The 27,241-nt window shown below is 41.3% G+C and overlaps 2 long non-coding RNA genes across 2 annotated transcripts; both read right to left on the bottom strand.

The window, feature by feature from the left end:
• Positions 1–6,363: 6,363 nt before the first annotated feature.
• On the bottom strand, positions 6,364–17,994 carry LOC122202155. The gene is made up of 3 exons (XR_006194492.1): positions 17,628–17,994; positions 10,156–10,385; positions 6,364–6,512 (listed from the first exon to the last, which is right to left on the bottom strand). It is a non-coding gene; the product is annotated as an uncharacterized LOC122202155 (long non-coding RNA).
• Positions 17,995–18,639: 645 nt separating this feature from the next.
• LOC122202159 lies at positions 18,640–22,539 on the bottom strand. The gene is made up of 3 exons (XR_006194495.1): positions 22,410–22,539; positions 19,188–19,367; positions 18,640–18,752 (listed from the first exon to the last, which is right to left on the bottom strand). It is a non-coding gene; the product is annotated as an uncharacterized LOC122202159 (long non-coding RNA).
• Positions 22,540–27,241: the final 4,702 nt, after the last annotated feature.

Here is a 27,241-nt window from a genome sequence, read left to right as displayed (position 1 = left end):
CTTTATGCAACTCAACAAAATTACATGGAAATTAATGACAAGTGGGTCATTACAGTCCTGTGGAAAAACAAAGCAACAAAGTCAGCCAAGAGAAGTGAGGAAGCATTCTCGTCCAGTCAGAATTAAAGGGTAAGACCGTCGTTCTTCCAGAGATACACATCCTGTGCGTGGGTGGATATGGAAATAGAGCGCCTGACAAAATGGCTATGCTCAACAGTCCATGCATATGTGAACATCTTGCATGAACGATGAAATAAAAATGAGTGAGAAGAGCAGAACATTTTTCTTTAATAACAATTTTAGGGGGCACCTGGGTGGCTCTGTCAGTTAGGTGGCTGATTCTTGATTGTGGCTCGGGTCATGATCTCATGGTCATGAGATCGAGCCCCATGCCAGGCTCTGTGCTGCTGGGCCTGGAGACTGCTTCAGATTCTCCCTCTAGCTCTCTTTCTCTCTGCCCCTCCCCCATGCACACTCTCAAAAAAAAAGGTTAAAATTTAAAAAATAAAAATAAAAATATCAACTTTCTATATGTAAAAACATATATATTCATCCTTAGAGCCCATCAAATAGTAAATAAGCCCCAGAGGGATTAAAGATATAATTAAAATGCAAAAGTACAAAACTTTCAGAAGACAATACAAAAAAATATCTCTCTGACATCAGTGTAGGTGGTACTTCGTAAGTAGATCTTAAAGACCAACACCATCCCCCCAAGTCATTGTTCATTTTTACTACATTAACATCAAAATGTCTTTGTTACAAAAGACTCCATTAATAATAATGATAACAAACATGTATATAGTGCTTATTATGTGTCTGCCCTTGTTCTCATCATTGTGTATATGTTAAGCCACCTAATCCTCAAAATATCTATTAGGTAGATAATATTGTCGTCATAAATTTTGCAATGACGGTATTGAGCCGTAGCATACGGCTAGTCTATGCTAGATCTGATAGCTAGTAACATTAGAAGTGAACCAGAGACTTGGAACAATTATTTAAACGAACAAAGAAGAAATGGCACAACAAGCAAACCAAGAGAATAGTTTCCAGAATATATTAAAATCCCAACAAATTATTAAGAAAATCTAAAAATTGAAACACTAGAGAAATAGGAAGAGGTATGGTTTGGTTGACCAACGACTGATGTAAATATACATCAGAAACAGAGGGTGTGATGTCTCATTAGGAAAGGACTAGAAACATCCCTTTGGAGCCAGGCAGAAGCAAAGACAGGGTACCTGTAGCCAAGGAAGCCTAGTCCTCAAGGGACACAAAACACTGATAATGTAACTGGAACCTTAGGATGATTTGGCTGGTTTCAGAAGCTCGACTCACTGTTCTCACGGAGAATTTTACAGTGTCCTGCTCATCAGCTTCTCCCCAAATGCTATGGGAACCTTGGTCACACGTCTACTGGCCCATGGGTTTAAGCAACTGGAAAAGCAAAATCAAAAAAAGAAAAAAACAGGGGCGCCTGGGTGGCTCAGTCGGTTGAGTGTCCGACTTCGGCTCAGGTCATGATCTCACGGTCTGTGAGTTCGAGCCCCGCATCTGGCTCTGTGCTGACAGCTCGGAGCCTGGAGCCTGCTTCATATCCTGTGTCTCCCTCTCTCTCTGCCCCTTCCGCGCTCATGCTCTGTCTCTCTCTCTGTGTCAAAAATAAATAAACATTAAAAAAAATTAAAAAGAAAGAAAGAAAGAAAGAAAGAAAGAAAGGAAGAAAGAAAGAAAGAAAGAAAGAAAGAAAGAAAGAAAGAAAGAAAGAAACAATTGCATGGTGTTCATACGTGTTTCCCAAAAAGAGGTGAATGATGGATCGCCTCCGCCATAACAGCCCGGGCCACACCAGACTCCGGGATTGCTACAGTCCCTTCCCGCAGACAAGAGCAGGACATTCACAAGAGAATAAACTTGAGTCTTCAGTAAACGTAGACCCAAGCTCAACTCCGTCTTAAAACGGAACTGAAAATTGGAACTACAATGAGACGGCATCGGGAACAATTAAGGAGCCCGATGAGGGCATATGGGGCATGGGGTTATGGGGAATCCACATGGCCAGTGGGAGTCCGTGGAGGCCCAGCCACTTTTGAAGACACCCGGGCAATACCTCGTGTGAAGAAGCTCACGCTTGGGTGTGCGGCTCTATTCTAAATTCAGATTCTACGTCACACAGAGAAAGACAAACGCTGCATGGTCTCACATGTGGACTCCAAACAGGCCAACCTCACAGAAACGGGGTAGAGAGGTGGGTGCCAGGGGCTGGGAGGGGGAGGGAATGGGCAGATGTTGGTCAAAGAATACAAGCTTCTTGTGATAAGACAAATGCATCCCGGGGACGTAGCGGACAGCCTCGGGACTATAGACAGTAATACGGTTCTAGATAGCTGCAAGCTGCGGGCGGACTAGACCTTAGATGTTCTCACCACAGAAAGGAAATGGTAATTATGAGATGCGATGGAGGTGTTAGCTAACTGAAGTATATAGATGTATCAAATCAACAGGTCATACGTCGTCAACTTATGCAATGTTAGACGTCGCTTCCATCTCAGGAAGTCTGGAGAAAGTGATCGAATACATGGGTTATGGATAGAGAAATATGCTCACAAGGCCCATGTAGGAGAATCCTCATTGCGGCATTGTTTGTAATAATAAACATAAAATCTTATGACTTTCATGCCGATAAGGATGTTTTAGACATGACACCAAAAGCCTCGTCCCTAAAATAAAATTTTTAAAAAGCCCGGCAAATTGTACTTCATAAAGATTAAACACTTCTGGTTTTCCAAAGATGCTGTTAAAGATAATGACAACTCAATGACAGGCTGAGTGAAATAAAATGCTGCAAATACTATGTCAATAAGAATTTTTACCAAGAATAGCAGCCCAGCAATGCAATAAAAAGAAAACAAAAAGCCCAGTTTATGAAATGAGCAAACACCTCACCAAAGAAAACATACAGTTGGCAAATAAGCTCATTAAAACACAGGCAACATCATTTGTCATTAGGGAAACGCAAAAGGAAGCCACAGTGAGCCACCACCTCAGCCCTGGTAGAATGATTAATGTATTAAGAAAGAAAGGAAGGAAGGAAGGAAGGAAGGAAGGAAGGAAGGAAGAAAGAAAGAGAAAGGAAGGAAGGAAGAAAGGAAGAAAGAAAGAGAAAGGAAGGAAGGAAGGAAGGAAGGAAGAAAGAAAGAGAAGAGAGAAGAGAGAAGAGAGAAGAGAGAAGAGAAGAGAAGAGAAGAGAAGAGAAGAGAAGAGAAGAGAAGAGAAGAGAAAAAACGGAAGACTAACCTTATAAACTTAGAATGTCAGTGAGGATTTGGAAGAGGTCAAACATTCACAGACTGCCGGTAGAAACGTGCAATGTTACAATGACTTTGGACAGTAGCTTAGGTTTCTTCAGAAGTAACACCTGCTCTCCTGTCGGATCCTCCCGTTCCTAGATGTTTATCCTGTGGGAATGAAGGCGAACGTCCATAACCAACCCCCCCCCCCACCATGGATGTTTGTAATGGCCTTATTGGTACCAGCCAACAACTACAACTCAAAGGTTCACAAGAGGCGAGTTTGTAAACAAGCTCGGGCACATCCACACAACAGAATTCTACTCAGCAATAACAATAACAAACTATTTACAGATGTGACCCCACGGGTGGTTGTCAAGAGAACTGATCTGAGCAGAAGGAGTCAGAAAAATAAAGTACGTTTGGTGGGATTCAGATTTTGTAAATTTCGGTAAAAGACAAACTCATTTCTAATGTTAGAAAGTAGACTGGTGGTTGGCTAAGGAAGAGACAGGGAGCAGGGGCGGGTTATGAGGCCACGTGGGAGTGACAGGGGTGATGGTTTCCTGGGTGAGGATTTACACACCAAGGCTTACAAACTTGAACTCCTTAAATACGCACCATTTTAGGTTAAATATACCTCAACAAAGCTGATTTCTAGAAACATCCTATTAAGACCATCATAGCAATGAGCTTACCGTCCATTTCAGCTTCTGTATCATATATATAGAAAAAAGATTTTTCTTTTAATTCTCTCCAGCGTGCAAGTCTGCAGGAGGCTACTGTATCCGTAGCTGTGACTTGACTGTGATCTTTCTTTTCCGCTGACGGGGTGATGCCCACCACCGAAGAGTGTTTCCAGGGCCCTGGGAACAGTGTTGACGGTTTACCCCTGATGGGAGGATGGTCCGGACGTAGGGCACCTGCACATTTTGTGTGGGCAGGTCTCGGAGTAATGTGCGCGCTATTTACAGTCGTGTGTGTGTGTGTGTGTGTGTGTGTGTGTGTGTGTGTGTGTGTGGTTAACAAAGGGAAAGAGGCTGGTAACAGTTCGGTGCTTTCATTCTCCAAAAGGAACCTTGGACAGCATTTCTCAGCTTGGACGTGTGATTACAAAACACGCTTACTTCAGAAATACCCAAAAAGGACAGAAAAAACTTCCATAGGGGGTATTATTATTTTTTTTTTTCAGTCATTTGAGTGTCTTTCAAACATCAGATCACCTGTATGTTTTCTGCGTGTTTCTAATCGGGAAAGCACCTTGGCATCCCTTCGCTGAGTGAGGGTGGGCCAGCCCTGCAGGATCCTATCTCCCCACCCCCCCACCCCCTCCCCCCGCCCCCTTGCAGCCCAGCTGATTGTGCCCAGGACAGCACCGCAGCCCCTGGCACTTTCTGCCCCTGAACGTGGGCTCCCTCCTCCTTGCCTCAGGGCTTGGTGAGGACCCAGGAGGCGAATTCCCTGGGGCAGTGAGGACAGCCACCCAGATGAATTGGGTATCCCTAGGTTTTCACCCCCCTGCCCCCAGGTCAAGACCCAGTGGAGGGTTACAGCGACTGTTCCTGAGGCAGCTGCTGAAGCACCCTGAGCTGCAGTGTCCACGGCTCGCAAATCCTGGGTATTTGTGCCCCAGTATTGCCCCCTAAGAGGGACCTCATGTGCGCCTGAAAAGATTCTGTGCCGCGCTCGGGGAATCTGGGGCTCTCCAGGAGCGATAGTCGCTTGCTCACTAATCAGCCTTACCATCTGACTGCTAGATCAGAAGGTATTCACTTAGCAGTAATTAAGAGGAAAAGCTGATTTTTATCGGTTGCAATTGTTGGGGAAGATTTGAGTCGCACAGGCAGCCGCCCCCTGCCCCTCAATGGTGCAAACGTTGTCCTATAGCGCCACCCACCGGCGGGTCCTGGGAAGCCGAGGGCTGCGCGGCTGTCTGAAGACTCAGCCCCCGCCCCCCATCGCCACCAGGCTCACCCCCCAACCAACCGCTTTCATCCCCTAATGGGGACTGTGAAGTCCACGCAGCTCACAGAGGAGGGGAAAATGATTCGTTTAAAAGGCGTGATGGGTCTGAAAGTCTCTGGCCGAAAGCCAAGCAGATTTACAGTGGGGAAAGCAGGTGAGGGAAGAAAATGAAATGTTCTTTGTGTTTATTATGTATCGTTATCAGATTCCCCTCCCCTTTCAGAAGGTGTGTTTTAATTAAGCCCCTGAGCGGTGATGAGCTGACCAGTGCTTTTGAATTCTATGCATCAATAAAAGGTAAATGTTAAGCAGTATGTTTCAGGGAAATAGTAAATCACGAGAATATTGGAGGGTTAGCTTCTCTTCAATTACAGACAGTAAAATGAGCAGTAGAGGAACCGCGTTGGAAATTTTCATTTTATCGTGTTAGTTCCACTTTCTCCATTGAAATAGAGGGATATCATGCCACTCAAAGGAAAATTAAAAAAGAAAAGAGACACCAGGAAAAAACCCTTCAAAATATTCTGAAACACCTAATAAAACCAAAGAAATTGCTCTTTAATAGGCCGTGGAAAATGTTGCAATTATTACCCAGTGAACCACATAAATTCTTTCAAGTTACATTTTAACTGTACAGTTTCATTTCCCTGCCTTAGCAGTAGGGAAGGGAAACAATCTGGAGTAGGGCTCAAATTGAAGAAAAGAAAATGTGTTCGTTGATTCAGCCGCCTCCCATAGCTGCACTGGCAAAAGATTCTAACTTCGGCATAACCTGTGTGTGCCCCATCCTGAAATAGTTCGGGAAACCCTCAACCTTGTTTTTTCCCTGTTCCCCGGGCTAAGAACGCAGCGGCTCAGAGAGCTGATGTTACACCCAGACGGTTTATGCAGCTGTCATGAGGCCGAGGCTCCCGTCCAGGGGTCTCTCCCCTTCACTAAACTCTCTGGAACAAATACCAATATTTTTGTACTCGCTTTGCATGATTATTTTACAATTGATACAAAGTAAACATAATCTTTATAAATTTTGGAGACGATCCTCTGATGAAATCAAAGACAAAATATTTTGGGTTATAAAATTTAGTTCCAGATTTATAGTGGTCCTTCTGTTTACATCACTGTACAAATGATATTTTCCTAAAATCTTTCAGAATGCCATGGACTTCTGGTCTCTGGCTGACCGTTCTCAAAGCCCTGGCACTTAGAGGTTTGGCACTGTTGTTCGCAAAAGGGATTACAGGTAACCACAGGGTCCTAGAATAAAGAGCATTAAGACAAACTGTTAATTGATTCCTATCCTCATGATGATAGCAATATTTGTTCACTGTAATTTTTTTAGTAGACAAAAATACTGAAAAGTGTAAAAATATGATAAAAACAATCTGTAATTCTTACTGAGCTTATCCAAACAAACCATAATTCCAATTTTGGAGTATTTCCTTCAGTCTCTAGATAGATGATATATGGAAAGATTGATTGGATACATACATACATACATACATAGGCAGATATGATACATGATAGATACATACGTAAATAGATGATAGATACATATGTGCATACATACATACATAGACAGGTAGATAGACACATACATACTTAGATAGATGATACATACATATATACATAGAGAGATGATAGATAGATAGATAGATGATACCTCAATCTCCATATTGCCCATATTGTATTTCCTCGTAGTAAATAGGATAAGCTTATGGTGATGGCTCCAGAAAACATTCTTATTTCAATCTTTCCTACCTTAACATACGACCATCAAAAGCAAATAGACACAATTTCCAAACAAAAAGGCTGGGAGGGGGGACAATTCACGCATTTCCTGGGCAGGCACAGACGGATTCTGAAGGGAGTAGGGATTCTCAGGGTCTTTTCACTGGGAATCAATATTCTCAAGGGCAAGAGAAATCTTCATGGGAGCAGTGGGTGTGCACGTGTGTGTGTGTGTGTGTGTGTGTGTGTGTGCGTGTGTGCGTACGCATGCATGCAAGTGTGTATCAGGGGGTCTCAGACCCCAGGAGTCAGGACTTATTAAAGTCTTCAACAATAGGCTCTTTGTATCTTACTTTTTAGATTGCATCATGTTTTGTTAAATACTGATTTTCTTAATCGCTGATTTATTGTTTTGTGCAAATAGCGATACTTTCTTTTTGGATGATGGTGGGGATTTTTTGAGGTCCAGAAATTAAAATTTGCATAAACAGATCTATCAAAATATTTTCACATCTTCCTGTTGGGGTTTTTGGATTAGCAAATTCCTCCTGACCCTGGTAACTGTGTATGCTCATTCATCTGGTCTTTGCGGTTCATTAATAGTTGTATGAAATATATAGTTTAGCTGGAATTTATTTTTGAACACTATAAAAAATAAATTATCTAAAATTATTTTTTCTAAGTAGTTAACCTGGTTTTTTTTTCAATGCTCATTGTTAGAAAATCATAAACAAACACAAAAACCAATTTAAAAGTATTAAGTTGTTAAGAAAATATATTTTTTTGTTCCACTGTTTTCTTCGGTCCCATCCACTCTCATTTCTTGTATCATTTATACACTGTCTGATAGCTACCATACTGCCAAGAGCTCTTAATTGTTGTATTTATTTTATATATTTTTTTTATTTGAGTATAGTTGACACACAGTGTCGCATTAGTTTCAGGCATACAACATAGTTGATTGTTATTTTTAAAATGTTGTTTCCTGACCGTTTATTTTACAGATAACTTGTACAGTCACATTTTAATGGACCTCAATAAAAAAGGTTTTGATGGGAAATAAATATTAAAAATTTAAAAATTGTACTTGTTTACAAATCTGTATAACATTTGAGGCATAATTTTAATATTTTAAAGCATGTCATGTCTTTCTCTTTAAGCCATAATTAGCCTTCAGATAAGATTTAAAATTTTCCTCATGTGGATCTTATGTATTTTTTTGTTAAATATCTTCATGGGTGTTTTCTACTTTTGTGGCTATTGTAAATATGATTACGGACACCATTATATTTGCATAAATTATAATCTGCAGTATTAAACAATGCTCAATTTTGTCAAATCATTTTGCATAATAGATCACCTGATTGAATTTTACATCATTTTATATTCTGCTTTTTTTTTTTTTTTTTTTTTTTGGCGGTTTTTCAGAATCTCATAGCACATGCATGGACCGACATGTTATTTTCATCTTTATGGAAAGGTGTGCTTTAGTTGCTTATGGTTCTCTAAATTTTCTAAAAAATTAGAAAAGTGATCAATGATAAACAGGATGTTCCACATTCTTTCTATTTTTTTGCTTTAATGGAAATTAACTGAATTCTTAAGTAAGATGTCGGTTCTTTGCATAAAGAGAGGTGATTTATAATTTTAAGTAATTTCCGCTTCCAGTTTCCTAAGTGATTTTCATTTGTTTGTTGGCTTGTTTTAATCACGAAGGAATATGGGATGTGATCAAATCTCGAGCTCTGTTGAGATTGTCACATGTGAACGTGTGGGTCACAGTGAGGCATCTCCTGGCTGATTCTGTGTCTGCATGGTCAGAACGCCTTCCTTCCTTCTATTTTTATACACATGTTTTAATCTGTTGACTTTATTAGCATTTTAGATCAATATTGCAAACCTATTATTATTTATATTTTACTTCCCTTTTTCCTGAAGCTGGCATCATCAAATTTATCTCCCTCCTTTGGGTTTGTCTTCTTCAATAGAAATTTTTAGTACATTTCACTGAATCGTTTCTTGTTCAACTATGAAACTAACAAAAACTTTAAGTTTGCCTCAGATACAACAACAAATAAAAGTTTTGATAAGACATCTACGTATGGATAAAATTTTGCCTCTTAGTACTTTATTAATCACAACTCAAAGATTTTTTGTAGATAGAATTTTTCCTGTTTTTCATGTAATTAATAGATGTTATGTACGTTTCAGAAAATGTATAGTTGAGGTGATTCCATCATTCTCTTTACAAAAGAGTCCCAGCAATAAAATTATTTGCATTTGGGTTGTCTGATGCTGCGTAACAAAGTTAGTGACTTAATCACTACAATTACTAGGATTGTTCTCTGAGGTGACTGAGCTCAACTGGATGGTTTTCTGTTCCATGTGATGTTGGCTGAAGTCAGAGTCATCCAGAAAATCATTTGGGACGGTCTTGTATATTTACACTCCCTATCACAGCATGATGTCACTTGTTGTTTCTAGAGGAACTTTTTACACGAGGACCAGGAAACATGGACAAAGACGTTTAGGGGAGTGATATGTGGCAGCAACAACCAAGAACAACTTAAATGCCCAGTTAAGAAGAAGGGATAAGAGCATGTTCTTATAATGGAAAATGAAATAACAGTGTAGGTGAATGAACTACAATTACATGAAGAAATATGCAGGGATCCTAGGAATGTAATTTGCGAAAAACAAGTCCCATGGCATAATCTCTGATACATATTTGTATTAAATCCAAAAACATTGAGGCATAGAGTGATAGGTGATCAATCTTGTTTCAAAGTAAGGGAATGACGAACACGCTGATCAGGACAGAGGTTGACCTGACCAGTTGAGGGTTGGAGGAGGGTAGGTGGGGAGCAGCTTCAGAGCTGCTATATATTATTGGTGATGTTCTAGTGACTGAGTTGAGTGGTGGGCTCATGATGTTATTAAATCAGTTGATTGCTTAATTCAGTTCAAACAGAGGCATGAACCACGGGCCAAGGAAGACTCTGTGTGACCTCACTGTGTGCTCTCTGTCCCAATTTTCACCGCACAGCCAGCTACTCACACTCATTCGTCCTTTCCATCGGTGCCTCTCCGCCGTCCCTCCTGGGGACTCCACCAACTCTCTCAGCCGTCCCAACCCATGCACAACCTGGAAGAACAAGGGAGTTGGTACCTTATGGAGGCTCCCTGGACCAAAAGAGGATGGGAGCCAGTGGACAAAGGCGGAGCTCCCAGCGTCTCCATTTCACTGGTTCTTGGTTCACGTTGGAGCCGAGCTCCTCCTGTGTCCACAGTGCTGGTTGGCTCCCTAACACACCCTTGGTTTCACTTCCCTTGGCCCTCTACTTCTTGCTTCCTGGTGCCCCACATGCCCCGGCACACAACTTCTTCTCCTAGGCTCTGCTTTGGGAAGAAGAATAGATACGCCAGTTGAAAACCAAAATTATTGGGACGCCTGGGTGGCGCAGTCGGTTAAGCGTCCGACTTCAGCCAGGTCACGATCTCGCGGTCCGTGAGTTCGAGCCCCGCGTCGGGCTCTGGGCTGATGGCTCGGAGCCTGGAGCCTGTTTCCGATTCTGTGTCTCCCTCTCTCTCTGCCCCTCCCCCGTTCATGCTCTGTCTCTCTCTGTCCCAAAAATAAATAAAAAACGTTGAAAAAAAAAAAATTAAAAAAAAAAAAAAAAAAAAAAGAAAACCAAAATTATTACTAATCCAATCACATACACCTAAGTGTCACAATTTTTTCTGCACCTCCTCAGTCTACAGTATACATATTTTTCAGCATATCTGATACATAACAAATTGCACATAAAGGGCGTGGTTTAATGAGCTGTGGCATGGGAATACAACAATGAAACTGTAGTCACAACCAAGAATATTAACCCCCAAATTTTCACCTTCCTTCAGCACCACCTAAGAACATGGATCTTCTTTATGTCATTGTAGATTGGTTTGCGCTTCCTAAAATTTTTATGTTAGTGAGTCCATATGATATATAGTCTGGGGGGACTGGATTCTTTCACTCAGCATAATTATTTATAGATTCATCAGCTGATCTGTAATCTATCTTTTTGCCAATATCACACTGTGTAAGTTATTGCCGCTTTATCGTAGAGCTTAAAAACCAAGTTGTGTGGTCCTCCAGTTTCATATTTCTTTTTCAAAATTGTTTGGCTTTTCTAAACTTCCACATTCCTATATAAATTTTAGAATCAGCTTGTTAATTTCAGCAAAAATAAGTTTCCCGGCATTTTTATTGAACGTATATATCAATCTGATGAGAAGGGAAATCCTACCAAGTTACTCAATATATGACTATAACGTGTCTGTCCATTTATAGCTTCTTTGATTTATTTCAACCCTCTATTTTCACTTTCAACCTAAAGATTTTGCACATCATTTGTTAGACTTCTATCTACATATTCAAGATTTTTTGTGAATGATGTAAATGTCACTTTTAAATCTAAATTTCAAATGGAGGTTTTTGGTATATTCATCTTCTGTTCTTTGACCTTACTAAACCCAATTATTAATTTCATTAGTGTTTTTATATTCTTTGGCATCGTCCACATAGATGATAATATCACCTGTGGATAGATGCAGGTTAATTACATATTTTACAAAATTTGTGACTTTTTCTCCTTTACCTCACTATGCTGGCTTGGACCTTTAATTAGGACACTGAACAAGAGAGTGAGATTAGACACCATCGTTTTGTCCAATCTTAAGGGAAAACACTTGGCTTTTTACTTTAAATAAAATTTTAATTGTAGCTTTTATAGAAATGCTTTTTATCAGCCTGAGGAAATTTCTTTATATTCCCGGTTTTCTAAGAGACATTAGCATGTAAAGACTTTAATTTGGTCAGTTTGGTTTTTTGCATGTATCAAGATGTTTATATTGTTTGAATAACTATGGTAAACTACAGTGACTGATTTTTGAAATGTTGGATAGACTTTGGATTCTTATGGAAAAGCAAGCCGTGTGTATTGTTGTATTATCCTTTTTACATATTGCTGGCTTTGATTTGTCAGTATTTTGTTGAAGATTTTTGCACCTCTGTTCATGAGAGATATTGGTTTGTAGTTTTCTTTCTTTCTTTCTTTTTTCTGCAGTGTCTTTGTTTACATATTAGGATATTCTCCCCATAAATCATTTAAGAAATTTCTGTTCCTCTTCTATTTTGTCTGTGTGTGTGTGTGTGTGTGTGTGTGTGTGTGTGTGTGATAGAGATAGAGAGAGAGAGAGAGAGAGGGAGAGAGAGTTTGTGTTAGCTTTGATATTGTATTTTCATTAAATTGTAGAATTTTCCAATGAAGCTGTCAGGCCCTAGAATTCTCTTGTTGAAGGTTTTTAAATTGCAAATTCAATTTCTTTAAAATATTTGTGACTATTTATTTCTTTTTAATGAGAATGATAATTTATTTCTTTAAGATAATTTGTTTATTTAATCTAAGCTGGCCTAATTCTTAGGCATAAAGTTGCTGTAATATTTCCTTGCAATCTTCTCGGTGCCTGTACTATGATGACTTTTCTTTATTCCGGATGCTGGTAGTTGATGGCTTTTTTCTTGTTCCCCTAATCAATCTGCCTAGAGAGTTATCAAAGACCCAGGCTTTTGCTTCATTGATTGTCTCTATTGTTTTTCTTTTTGCAATTTAATTGAGTTCCGTTCTCATCTTTATTATTTCTTTCCTGTAGCTGGTTTTGGCTTTAATTTGCACTCCTTTTCCTGGTTTCCTAGGGTGGAAGAGGCCAGTGTTAGGACTAGAAAAAAGTGAATAGTGTCACACATTCCTGAGTGGCCTACAAAAGACTCTCCTGCCATCCATTTAACTACAGCTGAGCATTTAATGAGCTCAATTTTTTAGAAGAGTGCTTTATTCAGAGAGGACTGTATTTCCATTTCTCTCACACTTATTTTTACTTTGCCTGTAGAATTTGGGGATCCCCTCCTTTTTATGGTTGAAATAACACAAATCCTTTTACAATCTGGCTTTCCCCACCCGCCCCATCTCTCTGATTCCACAATATGTATCTCATGAATTGAACAACTTATTTGATATCTTTCCTGCCCATCATAGAATAGATTTTCTGTCCGGTCTATAGTAACTCAACATATACTTCTGAGACAACTTCTTGTTATCTTTGAAATTACAACATAAACTACCACAACAACATATTCATATATATTTGGCTTTTTAGAATCGCCCTCTGTTCGGGTATTTGACAAGGACTTTTCATCTTCAGGGTAACTCTGTCTTCAAATGGAGAAACCAGTGTGTGTGACTTTATGTTTTTAACTGTATTTGAACACCATCCACATAGAAACGAGTCTCTCATTCATGGATCTGCATCCCTACAGACCAACCTGAACCCTCTCCTTCGCCATCGTCTTCCGCAATCTACTCCTTAAAGTGTATGTCTCTATGTTCCTTAACGAAGATTCCACTCTGCCCCACACCATCAGGGAATGTTAATTCCATCAGGGAATGTCAACCTCTTTCAGACTCTTCCGTTTCTTCCATTTCCTCGGTGACCCATGCATCCTTTTCGGCTAGCTTGGTTTCCTCTTGGTTTTGTGCTTTGTCATTTGTTGGGCCAATGTTCTACATATATTGTAGTTCTTGATATTTCCAGTTGTGTTTTTTTTTCTTAACAAAATTCTTCTTTTGAATTTTTGAATTTAATAAATCATATATGCTTGTACACATGAGACAATACAAATAAGTATAAAGTAAAAACTAATGTTCTTTATCCCCGTCTAAGGAAAATCAGGTTAACAACCCGGTATGTTTGTGTGTCATAGGATGTATTTTTCCCTCAAGTGACCACAGCAACATAGCTGATCTATATGCCCTTCCAGATTCTTGCTGATCTCAATAAGAGTGGCTTCTATTTTACTCTTTTATTCTTTTTTTTATTTGGCAGGTGTTTGTGGTTGCTTCAATTAATAGAATGTGGGGGTGCCTGGGTGGCTCAGTCGGTTGAGCATCAGCTCTTGATTTTAGCTCAAGCCATGATCTCACACTTTGTGAGATCGAGTCCCGTGTCAGGCTCTCTGCTGACAGCATGGAGCCTGCTTGGGATTCTCTCTGTCTCCCTCTCTCTCTGCTTCTCCCCAACTCATGCTCACTCATTCTCTCTCTCTCTCTCTCTCCCCCAAGATAAATAAGTGAACTTTAAATATATTTATATTTATATAATGTGTTAGAAGGAAAACAACTTGACTTCCAGGTTTAAGTCATAGGGCAATATGAGTTCCAGATAGTTCTCTCTCTTTCTCTCTCTCCCTCCCTCTCTCTCCCTCCCTCTCTCTCTCTCTCTCCCTCCCCCCCACCTCCATCTCCTCTGCCTTTGGAACACATCCACATACAGAAAAAGTAAAAAGTGAGTCTCCAGTCAATAGCCAGAAGCCAACATGAACTTCCAGGCGTGTGAACGGATGAAAGTTAGATGCTCCAAGCTTCCAGCCTTCACATGTCCAGCTAAAACTCCAGTCACCATGGAGCAGAAATGACACAGCAGGCCTGCCGTGTCTCAATTCCCAATCTGCGAATCCGTGAGCACAACAAACAGCTGTGATGTCGCTGCTTTGGCGACCATTTGAGGCAGATTCGTTATTCCGCTTTAGTCTTTTATTTTCTTTTAACTGAAGTCTTACTGCTCAGCTCTCTCCCCAGTTTACCTTCTTTCCTGAACAAAGTCTCAAAGGCCATTAATACGGATGTAATTCTGATTGCAAAATCCCAGGAAGCACCATTTTCATGGTCCCTCTACAAAACTATGGTGTGGCGGGAGAAGCCAGAGGCATATAACCTGCCAGATAATCACTTTCTTCCTTTCTGTCTTCCATGTTCAAGTGACGCATGCAAACACACACTTGAGCAACATTTATACACCTGTGCAACACTCACACACCCGTGTGACACTTACACACCTGTGCAACACTTATATCGTTTTGTGTCTTTGTCCATTTTCTAAAAACAGGGTCATATTCTATTTATTTTTCATATTTTATGTTTTACTTTCATTATACTTACATTGCCTAGTGTAATGCCGGTCTTTACTATATAATTGTATACTTATAGGGCCACAAATCCTGAGGGTTCTATTGCTGAAAACATTGTTCGAGCAGTTTAGCTGGTAAAAGAAACACACTCTGATATTTGCAATTGTAGAGATTTCTGAAACGGCAGGCATAAACCCACCATAAGAATGATAGAAATATGGTTGGTAGGATGGATTTGTTCCCAGTGGGATCAAAGATGCTCTATAACCCCCAAAATGGATTCTGTATGACACGGATTGGCCAAACAGAGGACTAAGTGCCAGCCACGTGGATAAGTCCCTCTGGAACAAGCTCACGGTTCCCGTAGAGGAAAGACACCATCAACTCCTTCCCTGAACAAAGAGCAGAAAGGCATATGAACCAGAAGATGAGCCAGAATGAGAACCACCAATTAGTCCAGCCTCATCGGCCACTGAACACACACCGATCGATCATCTTGTCCTTTCATTTGTTGTTGTCATGATTTTGCTCATTACTTGAGGTAAGACCATGTCCAAGGCACCAAAGAACATGCAATAACGTCGGTGTATCATTTCACATTATCATCGTTCTCCTTTGCAATGGGTATTGGAAAATCAGAGTCTCTGTATGGCGATGTTTTGCCAACACCCCACATGGCTACTGAATGGCTTGTGGAGTTTTGTGAGGAGCACAGTCAGGTTGAAATGACTGATTCGCTATCAAAACCCAAATTGTCTCCAATCCCAAATTATTTTATGAGGCATGTTTAAGGTTCTTCCTTCCACAGCCAAACAAAACAGGCCACACACAGTTAGAGAATTGTTTGCGTAGGCATATGTTGTGGGAGAATTGCCCCGTCTTCTGAGAGAGAAGGGAGATGGAGGTACCCAAACCGGCCAGCCCTAGCCCCTTTCGCTTCTATCTTTTTACTCCACGAAATTCTTCTTCGTTGAGTTTTTCACCACCTGAAATCATGTTAAGTTTTGGTTTTCCATTCTTTCTTCCCTTATAAGAATATATGCTCCATGAAGTTATTCAAAACACGCATTTCCTTTTTCAGCATTATACCTTCAGTATATGAAACCTCTTCCCGGGTGCCTGGGTCGTTCAGTCGGTTGAGCATCCGACTTCGGCTCAGGTCATGATCTCGCAGTTCGTGGGTTCAAGCCCCATGTGGGGCTCTGTGCTGACAGCTCAGAGCCTGGAGCCTGCTTCAGAGTCTGTGTCTCCTTCTCTCTCTGCCTCTCCCCTGCTCATGATCTCTCTCTCTCACAAAATTAAACATTTAAAACAAAGTTTTAAATAGTTAGCTTCATCAAAGCTGGGACTTCAAACTACCACTTTTTGAAGACACTGAGAGAATGAGCATTCTTTCTTGCCAGAGAGTGTTTTCGGGTATTTGACTGAAATTCTAAGCAATAAGAACAGGGTAAAACCGATTTCATAAACAATGGAACAGGCAAGAGCCCGTTCACACACTGAGATTCTTGAAGTATTTCTGGACGTAGGAACAAGGTAAACACTTGGACCCAAAGGCTCTACAGTCAAATCACGCGTAAGCGGTGGCCTCGCTGACAATTTAGGAGAAGTGTGGCAGCAGAAAACGGGATGAACTCTTCAGGGCTCAGCGCAATGTTGCTTGAGACAGGAAAGATTTGATCATTTTGCCGGTGGTGGAGATCCTTAGCCTCTTTGAAACTATGGAGAATTATTTTCTAAATTTGTCTTCCTGGGGAAGATCTGTGTTTGATTAAAATGTGAATCTGCATGAAAGGCCAACATCACCAAAGGTGGACGGTAAATGGAGCCATGGACAAAGCAAGTGAGATGACGTACCTTAACTCCAGAGGCTGAGAAGATTCACGTGTTTCTTGAATTAGTCTGGCCCTTTCTGGCCAAGAAACTTAGAATGTTTATAATTTCATAAAATATGACTTTAGGAATGTACCTATTTTTGATCCTCAAAAAGAAAATCTGAAACTGATTGGATAACAAAGAGAATGCCCTGAGATTTTTTCTAAGGCATCTCCAAAATGTTAATTTCTTATTTAATCCAAACATCAGAATGAGGCTTATTTATTTGGATATAACTTTATGCAGAAGTAAATTTCTTTTTGGGGTTGTTGGGGGTTTTTTTGCGCACACACACACACATACACACACACACACACACACACACACACACACATATATATATATATATACACACATATATATACATATATATATATACACACATATATATACATATATAATTCTTTTATTCAGGAAGACTGCATCACATTTTATCGTGAAAAAGGGAGACCTGATTTTTATAGTTACATTCTTTCACTTAAGGACTCAAAATAATACCGTTCAAGTGAGTTGAAAAGAGAAACATCCTGTATTTTCCCACAGTTTCTAAACACATGTGTATACAGTACGTTTATCATGGCTTATTGCAAAATCTGGTCTCAGTTCTGTTCAGGAATGGGTTTTGTTATTTCTACAGAGAGCAAAGGGCAAAGGTCCTCTTTACATATTGTTGAAAAAAGGTATCTGACCCAGAGGAATTTGGAGCGAATGTTCAATTAGTGAAAACCTTCACGCGAAGCACTGCGAATGCCAGATACCGTGAGGCAAGATCCAGTGAAAAATGATCTAATTCATATGCGCCGTCCCGTCTACAGCGAAGCTTGGGACGGCTGTTTAATAAATCCGAGGCACTAAGTAACTACTGTTTCAAGCACTGCGGTAGACCAGCTGTTTGAGAACCTAGCCCAACGTTCTCATTGTGGGCGGGGCTTTCCCGGACAGCCCATCCCCCCCGCCACGTGCAAAAAAACAGGCAGACAGTAACAGAGGAAGGTCATTGTGGTCCTTTCTTCCCGCTGACGCCGTTTCTCCTCTCTTGATTCTTTTTAGTTTAAAATCCGCTCTCAGGACGGAAGACACAAGCAATCTTTTCCCTCTGCACCGTCAGACATCAGTCCTACTCCTGAGCCCTGCCAAGAAGCAGTAAATACTGAAGAAGAAGAAAAAAAAACCCATAAAGAACCTATTTAAAAATATAAAGAAAACGGGTACAAATACTGGTGATAAAAACGTGTTAAAGAACAGAAAGGAGAGAATGTGTGTTTTTAGGTACCTGACTCACAGTACAGAAGCTAGAAGGAAGCAGAAGGATGATATTCATCACAGAAAGAAATGAGTTTCTTTTAAGGCTGCGCTCAGCAGGGAAAACAAAAATTACACATTTAGGTCAGTCTTGAGGGATTTCTGAGATTGTTTCAGGCTTAATATTTCTCCCTCTAACTCAACATTATACTCAATTAATCTGCCCTTGTCCAGAAGTAAAGAGAGATCTTAAAGAGTCTCATTCTTTCTTGCTGTGAGAAACTTTTTCCTTAGAGAATAAGACACACGAATTGCAAGATTAAACCTTCTTTTTTGGCTTTGAAACCTAAGCTAATATAGCGAGACCTTGCAACGTGTTACAGAGGAAAATGGGTAGAATGAAATCAGGGAACATAAATTACAGTGACTGAAAGAGCGTTCACAGCCGATCCACAGGGCTGGGTGAGGTGTTTATTACTTAGGAGAACTTACCAAAGAGAGTGATGCCCAGCAAATTCAACGCTAGCCTGGTCTAGGAAAAGAATAACAAGCTTGACAATTCCAAACACCGCTGGCCTTAGAAGACATCATCGGAACTCCCCAACGTCCCAGACATCTTATTTTTCTCTGGACTTTGACCACTAGGGGCAAATGTGGGGGTTAAAAGACACATCACCATGGTGAGCATTTAGAAATGCATACAACTGTGGAAACAGGAGACTGTATGCCTGAAACTAATGTAATATCGCATGTCAATTACACTACAATAAAAATAAATTAACTGATTTTAAAAATCCAAGTACAAAAAGGAAAGCAACAGCACAAATAGTACTGAAAAAAAATGACCAATTAGAAGAGGAAAGCTAAAAATTCCCCTGGGCAAGTGCCCAGAAGTGAGGGACCTAAGTGTATGCAGAAGGAAATGCCCAGAATAAATAGCAACATTTAAAAAAAAATGCAAACCCTCATCAGCAATCAAAAATGAAAACGCAAACAAGTTTGAAATACTGTCACACGCTTATGAAACTGGCAGAAACAAATTTAAAATAAAGATACATGTGAGTCTTGGCACTGACCTTTCACAATAACAACTGTAAGGGAAATTTTTGCTGGGGTTTGTAGCCATTGTCTGCGGTGCTTTCCACAAAGGATGACCTTCAGTGTATCAAGTGTGCAGTTGCCACATAATGTCAGATGTTCAGGATTCTCAGGGTTTGTAGAGGCAGGAAATGCCAGAATTCTGCAGAGGCTCTTGACTGTTTCATTCAATGTTAATAAAAGGGAGATAAGTGAATTCGATTGTTCAGTGCTTCTACTCAGAAAGACAATCTTTCATTTTGCAAATGCACCAACCCGTTCACTGATCACTCCCTGTTGATTTGCCTTGCGTTTCCTCCAATGGTCAGTGTTCGAGTTTAGATTACTGAAAGGACCCACCTTCCCTCAGTTTTCTAGGTCTCCAAACCCACTGTACCTGACATGGCTCAATAAATGTGGGCTCCCTTTCTCGTGACCGGCTCGTAGCGAGGTCTCTAAGTAAAGGGAGCTGATCGTGACCAGGTGAGCGTGGGAGACACGTGCTCACGGAGTGATGTGAGGTGCTCCCAGGTAGTTTGAGCACCCACAGTCACGGCTATAGCACAAGACTGCGAGCTTTTATTCAAAAATTCAAACACTGAATGAAGCTTAAATGGTTGCCAAATTGCTATCATATTTCTCCAAATGTAACAAAAAATGTACATGTACTGAATAATAGAATATCTGTATTTGAAATCTACGTATTTCTCATGCAAAATAATCACATAGGAAACTTGTATTTGTAGTTGCCATGGAGAAAAATTCCAGAAAGCTTAAATACATTATTATTTAACAAGTCGGTAGGCTTGACGACAGGAAAGGTCAGGGCTTTGTCTTTCTTTTTTTTTTTTCTCTCAATGAAAGTGAATAAAAACCAACACCATACCCCTGTGATCATACTTTCAGTGCTAATAGGAGTAAATAAGCATGTAAGTTAATAATCCTAATAAATCACTTTTGGAGCAGACTGAAATAATTCGGATCGCTGATATGTCTTGTCTGAGAATTTTACTCTGAGTAAGCCTTGAGACCAAGATCTCGTAAGAGTAAATATTTATAGGATCCTACCAGAAAGACACCTCGCAGTTTCAGGAGTTTAGATAGTTGAGCTCTGTTTGTAAAAAGGCAAGAAAAGAATATATACTAGATCCTAATACATAAGAGAGACCCACACCCATCTTTGCAAGATTGCTACGATTTATACGTATGGCTGTATCTAGGAGTGGCCACCCATAATCACTCTCAAGATGTTTGAAATATGTATTTTAATTATATTTAACCTGGAGGGTGGGAGGGGGACTACTGCTTTTTACAAGCCACTTTACCAACATGCCCAAGCTTACTATGTGTTTGTTTCTCTGTGTCTTATTTTGTGTATTTATTTATGCCGCTTTATTGTTTTATTTTCCTGCTCAACTATCCCAGATTTCATCTCAAACCAGTAACTCGACGAGTGTGTATCTTTTCCCATAGGCTGTGCCCTGAAAGTTTGTTCTTACTGATTTTCAGTAGCCAGTGAGAGTGGTTTTTAAAAATTCTCTAATCAGCATCATGGAACCCGCTCTCGGAGCTCACAATCATTTACCGCTGTGGGTGAGCTCAGGCACAGCTCCCGTGGGAGTGAGGAAGAGGGGGAAATGTTCTCTTCGGACAGAACAGGAAACATCCACCCTGTGGATATCCCAAGGCTTGTGAACCCGGTGGGCCCCGGGGCCGAGGTGACTCTTCCCTTCACGGCGGTCCCCACCGTGCGGCAGGGGACCTCAAACACAATGACTTCATTTCAGGGAGTTTTAAGGAGTTATTAAAATAAGCCAACAGATTGGAGGTATTGGAATTAGCGTACCGAGAGAAAAGCTAAATATATTAAGTTTACAATGTAGAATACGTAAACTGTGCCACATTGAGCACATACTGGACATAGCAGTAATTACTGGGGGCAGCAGGCCCCCCGACGGTGGTGCGAAAGAGATGATGTAAAACATCTCTCAGTATAAAATCATGCACCCCGTGAATCTGAGCAAAATAGAGATGTGTTTCAACAAAGAAAGCATCCAGGTCATAATTTTTTTTTTCTGTAGGAATTTCTAAAGGATGAATTTTGAGGAAACCGAATAAAGATAGAAGAATAAGAATATGAGAAAGGAAGATAATCAAATGTGAACAAAGACTCTTTCCCCCAATAAATCCAGGGAAACCTCATCTTGGGGGGAAAAAAGCCACAATAATAACATGAAGGTATTTCTCAATATTTTTTTAAAAGCTGCAAATAGAATACTAAACAATTATGACATGGGAAACGAGAGGGTGTTCAGAATGACATCTTCCCATGTGCCTTTTACCTATTATCAGTTAGGGGAAGATTTACTGTATTTATTTATTATATTGATTAACTTTAGACACAGTCACATGAGTATGTTAATCAATTAAGATTACTTAAGTTATAGATAATTTATAGTTTCAAACTTGTGTTTGGAAAAAATAAATAAGTGGGTGGGTAAACAGATGATAGATAGATAGATAGATAGATAGATAGATAGATAGATAGATGATAGATGATAGCTAGATCCAACAGATGTGAAAAAGCAGGGGAAAAATAAAACGATAGGAAAAAGAGGACACATAAGACAGTAGAACAGCTCAGTGTGAGTGAAAACGCGGGGTCTCTGCCCACAGCCTCACAGATCCTTTTGTGATGTCCAGCCCTATAGCTCACAGCCCTGGGTGTCCCTCTCTGAGCCGCCCCTCTGTAGATACCAGGACTCGCCTGTGGGTTACCTCGCCCCACCCTCCTGTCCCTGAAGGACAGCCCTTCACCAACGAGGACTAGGTGTGTGAATATAAAGTGATCCAGCTCTGGGCTCCTGGCCACACAGCTCTGAGCCCTGGTGCTTTGCTCTCAGACGCCCCTGAGAGGACTGAGCTAAGCTGATGTTCCGTCAGGCTCATTCCCACCCTTGCTCGGCCTCCTTCCCCTCCAAGATCTGCTACTGAGGACCCAACCTAAGACAATTCGTGACAGCAATACGTTCAGCGGGTGGCATTTGCTGTTAAAACACGGGGACTTCCCAATGAAAACCAAAAAAAAAAATTAAAACGCAATCCCTCCCAGAGCCCTGATCTCGATCCAGCGAGTAGGGACCAAACGGAAGTTGGTGGCTCTGTGCTAGACCAAAGAGACGTGTAAGCACAGACCCATCCTGGCAGATGGACGTCATTACCTTGTGATAAAAGATTTGTCCGCTTCCAAGTACAGCTTTCCTGGGTCTGTGTGCATCTAACGGAAATAACAGAAGGCAGAAGAGTAAAAAAGTTACAAGAGATGGACAAGTTCAAACTCATAGTGTACATTTCAACATAACTTTCCCAGAAATTGGTACACTAAATAAACTGAGAACACAGTAGATACAGAAATCCTGAGTATCATACTTAACATTTATGTCATAATGGAATATAGAATGTTCTGTACTCAATATTTAGAGAACAAGCTTATTTTTAAACAGTTTTTAATGTTTATTCATTTTTGAGAGAGAGAGAGAGACAGACAGAGAGTGAATGGGGGAGGGGCAGAGAGAGAGGGGGACACAGAATCCGAAGCAGGCTTCAGGCCCTGAGCTGTCAGCCCACAGCCCCACACGGGGCTCCGGGACTCAAACTCACGAACTGCGAGATCATGACCTGAGCTGAAGTCAGATATTCAACCAACGGAGCCACCCAGGTGCCCCTGAGAACTAGGTTGTTTTGAAAGCAGACGCAGAGAATTTACAAAAATGAACACAGAGTAATCTGCAAAAACAATCTCAATTATCAAGTTCTCTAGAATCTACCTTGAGCCTTTGTAATAATACATATCAATACTGAAAAAAGTAACAAACACATCCTATATTTTGTTAATATGAAAAAAAAGCTTACAAACTTCTAAGCCTTTATCAAAGATAAACCGATAACGGAACAGTGAAAGTTAGAAAAATGTGGTTTCTACTGCGATTTCATCGATGTTAATATTATGATCCCATTTCATAGCCAAAGAAGTTGGAAAGTAAAGGCACACTTCAGTGTTTTGCTCACAGACATACTGCTGAGGAAACAGCCACACTAGAAAATAAAGTCTCATCTTCTGCTGTGAGAAACTGTTCCTTTTTAAAAAAAATTTTTTTAATATTTATTCAGTTTTGAGAGAGAGAGAGAGAGAGAGAGAGACAGAGCGTGAGCAGGGGAGGGGCAGAGAAAGAGGGAGACAAGACACAGAATCTGAAGTAGACTCCAGGCTCGGACCTGTCAGCACAGAGCCCGACGCGGAACTTGAACCCACGAATCTGTGAGATCACAGATCTCTGAGCTGAAGTTGGACATTTAACCAACTGAGCCACCCGGGTGCCCTGAGAAACTGCTCCTTTCTATTACAATGCTATTATAAGTCATAAAATGACTTTATTTTATCTAATGAAGTTAATTCTTGCGATCTGTGTCTATTTGCACGGAATACCCTGGGATTTGATTGGTTCATCCCAGCAAATATATGCCGGCCTAAAATAACCCAACTTCTCTCATGTTTGAGTTCCCAGGAGTTGTGTTAACGTTTGCCATGTGGAAGCAGGAACACTACAGACTGGGTATCTGTCCGTTTCTGTTTATACTCGTGAAAAACGACAATCACCATCCCGAATAAAACCGTATTGCTTGGTAGATTCCTGATTACATACAAATATCACTGATTCTGCGTGAATGTGGTGAAATTTAAGGTTTCAAAGAGCGTTTGCAATATCTACACACGGCTGCCCTTCTTTCCATGGTGACCTCGTCCTCTCTGTTGGCTTCCAACGTGCCAAACGCGAAGGACACCCACCTGCTGTGCCCTGAAATCTCCCCCTGAGCCCCAGACGGCCCGGGGCCTGCTCGTCACCCTGGTCTGGATGTCCGCCAGACTTTTCAAAACAGGCAGGACCCAAACTGAGCTCTTGAGCCCCCACCGCCTTCCCCATGCCCAGACCTGTTTCATGGCCCTTCTTTCGGCAGAGGGCAGTTCTCAGACCAGAAGGCTTGAAGCCATCCCAACGCCTCTGTTCCTCGCACCCCACAACCAGTCGCTGAGGGAGCCTCTTTGACTCAACCACCCATTATCGTCAGCACCGGACCCCCTGTCACCTCCCGGAGCTCTTACCCATGTGTGACCCAGGTGTGGGCTGTGACCGCCTGCACCTGGGTGTCTGCGGCAGCTCCCAAGTAGCCTTCCTGCTTCTGTGCTTGACCCTCAGCGGATAGATCGCGGGCTGCATTTCACTTGGCAGGTGTTGAAGTCCTTGAACTGGCCCTCGGGGTGCCTCCAAAATGCCCCCAGGGCAGCCCAGCACTCTCCCCTCTCTCTTGCTCCTTTCCTGCGTGGAGTCAGCACCCACACTGGCCCCTGATGACTTTGATCGGACCTCACATGCTCCTGCCCCAGGTCTTTTCCTGAAACCCTCCACCCCCACTCTCCGCACTGCCTAAAGGCTTTGCTCAAAGGTCTCCCCGCCCCAAACGCCTCTACCCTGAGTACACGAAATGGTATTATGACCTGCCCGCCCCTGCTCAGGCTCTCCCTGGTACCCGGACCTGGCTGGAGGTACTCCTTTCCTCCCCATCACTTACCACGCTGTAACACACATTAAGGTCTACTCGTCATCTGCCTCTTTACTCTTCCTGCCTCCCCTTTCCAAAAGACACAAGACAGGATTTGGTCTTAAAAAAAAAAACCCGCATATCTATGATTTTGAAATACCCCTACACTTTACCCAATTACCCCGGTTTTTAGCTAAGACCAAGTGTTGTTCTGCATATGAATTGCAATCCTCATAATCTATAATCGATGTTGTCTTAGCGTCCCGAGCCTCTGGCGGAGTCGGCCTGAGCCTGCCGGACTCTGATGGAAAACACATCTGATGAAAAGGCTTATAGGGACACTTCTTTCACTCAGCACCACGATTAATGTGTCAGTCACCATTTTAATTTTGTTAACAAAATATTACACGGTGATATCCTTGTTGGACTAAGTTAATAGAAACAATTCTTTTTTACCCGTTTTCACTGAGAGGCTTTACTAGAACATACCTTACAAATATATTAACTTACACATCTTTCGTTTAGGCCAAGGAATATCTAGACAGGCTTTTTCAGAAAGCAATTATTAGAGGCAGTAACTTAATTACTGAAGCCTCTTGGAAGGCACAGCGTTAATGTCCTAAATGCCATATCAGTAGATACAGTGTGGGATGTGGTACGCACAGATTGAATCACAATAGGAGGTCAGAAGGAAGCAGAAAGAGACAGCTATATATCTTTCCTGCTTCTCTTTAAATATCTATTTTTCATTTCAGGGTTTCTCGTTCCCTTAGGTGCAGTATGAACTTAAAAGCCACCTAGATTCTTCATAGGACTTTTAGAGTATATGATAGATCAATAATTTGTTGGTTTGTTTATGAAATATGCCAACTTACTAGGACAGAGTCATTTTTAAGAGGAAGCCAAGATCAATATATATGTGCATAGATTTATGGGTGTTTTTGTTACAATCAGAATAAGTCTGTTTAAAGAACTCAAAACGGCAAGGCTGGCTGTTTTCAGTATGATCTATTGGCTCATCGGTGCCACTTTAATTCCAGAGACTAAAAATATCACGTCTGAGACTTTTATTCTGATAAACTCCCCTTGAATGTAATTAATTTTAACAGCCAGGATTTAAAATTGCAGACAAATAACAACCCAGCTGTAGCTTAACGGCATAATCTCTAGGATCCGCTCTCTTTCTTGGGAATGTCAAATATTTGTTCGTGCCGATGAATTTTAGAGCTACAGCCTTCTGAATTTTCATCCTGCATCTTTCCCTCCAGAGAATTAAAGGAAAGAAACGGAGAGTTATGACCTTAACTGTGGGCGATGACTCAAACAGCAAAGCGGAAATTTGTTGCCATACAGCCCAGCATGTATACTTGTCTTTGTACAGCTGGTTGGACAAAGCCATGCCACTCGGGGCAGAGAGGGAGAAGACCCAAGTGAACGTCTTCGTTCTGTCCAGTAATTTCGGTGACACTTTCCTTGTGTGGATCTACTGAACCCAAGGACCTGGTCCCCCCAGTATGGCAGAGTTCACCCAACCACACTGATCGGCATCAGATAAGTCAACTAGGTTGAAGATATAGGACGAGAGACATTTCGATGCGACGTCTGTATTTCCAATCACCCTTCCTGATACAGAGGAATCTTAGGGATACCAAGGGAGTAGATTAGCACTCCCAACCTACAAGGTGGGGAGTGTGGTGGTGACCCCGTATTGGCTGTTCCTAAGCATTTGCACAACGCTCTTCTGTGAGTCTCGCCTGGCACGTCAAGAAAACACAGTTTCTCTCACATGTCCCCATCCTCAACTCACCATAGATCGCCCAACAATAAGGTAAACAGAGCTTCGTTTTACTTTCCAAGTGTTAATCACAAATCAAAGGGGCAAGACTGTTGTCTTTAATGCTTAAAACCTATTGCGACTAATTAAAATTGTGAACACATCCAGGGAATATGGACTCAAGGTCATTTTAGCCATAATGATGCTGAATAAGCCACTAAATGATTTCTTTCCGTTCTTTTTATTCCTGCTGATTTAATAAAAGGGTGATTTGCCAATTAGACCAACCCCGTTGGGCGCCAGTGAACAGATCTGTGCCCTCTTCTGTTTATGCGAGGAAAGATGTTCCTGGCTGTTGACCTGAGCTCCCGCCATGTCCTCTGGGTCAGAGATGCTCAGGTGCCTGCACTTTTTCCTCCAAAAACAAGCTAAAACAGGAAGCTACTCATCTCGTATCTATTAGACTAAGGTGTAAACATACAACTGTCATCAGTAAGCACCCTCAGCTGTGTAGATACGTAAACGTATGGCACATACCTGGCTTCCTGCTAACCTGGCCCCTCCTCACCTACCCCTCGGTGTCCCTTCATACTTCCAATGGGACGTTACCTGTCATATCTCACCCGCTCTTGATTGCTCACCTAAGTCCTTCCGACCTTGCTGAACGCCTGCCTCCCTGAC

The sequence above is a fragment of the Panthera leo genome, chromosome A1 (assembly GCF_018350215.1).
Source record: "Panthera leo isolate Ple1 chromosome A1, P.leo_Ple1_pat1.1, whole genome shotgun sequence".
Taxonomy (NCBI): Eukaryota; Metazoa; Chordata; class Mammalia; order Carnivora; family Felidae; genus Panthera; species Panthera leo.
The sequence above is the reverse complement of the archived record's forward strand: the minus strand, read 5'-3'. Positions and strand labels throughout refer to the sequence as shown.